Below are 420 nucleotides of genomic sequence, written 5' to 3'. Positions count from 1 at the left end.
GTTGCCTTGGTCACAATGCCTCATCACGGCAATAGCAGCCCTAACTAAGACAAGCATGCTCACAGTCTGTAAAGATCAGAATATGGACATCTTTGGGGACCATAACTCTGCCTATGAAACTTTTTCTCCAAGAACCCAGTATTAGGGGCTGGAGGGGTGGCTCAGTGGTTAAGAGCACTGACTGCTATTCCAGAGGTCCTGAGTTCAATTCCGGCAACCACATGGTGGCTCACAACCATCTGTAATGGGATCTGATACCCTCTTCTGGTGTGTCTGAAGACAGCCACAGTGTACTCACATATATAAGACAATAAATCTTAAAAAAAAGAAGCCAGTATTATTTTTTTGTGTGTTTAGATGCTTTGCCTGTGTTAGTGTGTATATACCATATGCCTACAATGCCCCTTGTCAGGAGCCGAC

The sequence above is a fragment of the Arvicanthis niloticus genome, unplaced genomic scaffold, assembly GCF_011762505.2.
Source record: "Arvicanthis niloticus isolate mArvNil1 unplaced genomic scaffold, mArvNil1.pat.X pat_scaffold_691_arrow_ctg1, whole genome shotgun sequence".
NCBI classification, from domain to species: Eukaryota; Metazoa; Chordata; class Mammalia; order Rodentia; family Muridae; genus Arvicanthis; species Arvicanthis niloticus.
The sequence above is the reverse complement of the archived record's forward strand: the minus strand, read 5'-3'. Positions refer to the sequence as shown.